We start from the raw sequence: 814 nt of genomic DNA, 5'->3' as shown, positions 1-814 counted from the left end.
TAGGATGGGTGACCTCCTGGGAAGTCCTCGTGTTGCATTCCCTTTTTAATTTTTTTGCACCGCGTGCAAAACAAAACGCACGAGCGCGACGTACGTTTAGCACGTTCTATTATTTTGCACGTTTACGGTAAGTTTTAGCTCGCTGCTCATTATTCACGCGTCTAGCGGCGGCAAGCGTGTTCTGAAAGGGGTCGAAACCATGGTAAATAGGCACTGGTGCAGTTGAACCGTGGTAAAACTCGTCTCCGTAGTTGAGCGGGAGCGGCCAAAGTAATGTGCAATCGTGTGTGTAGTGGAGCTGGGAGGGGCAAGCATAAGGGACGAAGACGGGGGTAACATGTCGGATGCGATCATACAAGCACTAAAGCACCGGATCCCATCAGAACTCCGAAGTTAAGCGTGCTTGGGCGAGAGTAGTAATAGGATGGGTGACCTCCTGGGAAGTCCTCGTGTTGCATTCCCTTTTTAATTTTTTTGCACCGCGTGCAAAACAAAACGCACGAGCGCGACGTACGTTTAGCACGTTTTATTATTTTGCACGTTTACGGTAAGTTTTAGCTCGCTGCTCATTATTCACGCGTCTAGCGGCGGCAAGCGTGTTCTGAAAGGGGTCGAAACCATGGTAAATAGGCACTGGTGCAGTTGAACCGTGGTAAAACTCGTCTCCGTAGTTGAGCGGGAGCGGCCAAAGGAATGTGCAATCGTGTGTGTAGTGGAGCTGGGAGGGGCAAGCATAAGGGACGAAGACGGGGGTAACATGTCGGATGCGATCATACCAGCACTAAAGCACCGGATCCCATCAGAACTCCGAAGT

At 50.6% G+C, this 814-nt stretch overlaps 1 non-coding gene across 1 annotated transcript; it reads left to right on the top strand.

Moving 5' to 3' along the window:
• The first annotated feature begins 342 nt into the window (after positions 1–342).
• LOC123179484 (5S ribosomal RNA) lies at positions 343–461 on the top strand. Its single transcript, XR_006490402.1, has one exon. It is a non-coding gene; the product is annotated as a 5S ribosomal RNA (ribosomal RNA).
• Positions 462–814: the final 353 nt, after the last annotated feature.

This window comes from Triticum aestivum, unplaced genomic scaffold (assembly GCF_018294505.1).
Source record: "Triticum aestivum cultivar Chinese Spring unplaced genomic scaffold, IWGSC CS RefSeq v2.1 scaffold81911, whole genome shotgun sequence".
NCBI classification, from domain to species: Eukaryota; Viridiplantae; Streptophyta; class Magnoliopsida; order Poales; family Poaceae; genus Triticum; species Triticum aestivum.
This window is presented reverse-complemented; position numbering and strand designations above follow the sequence as displayed.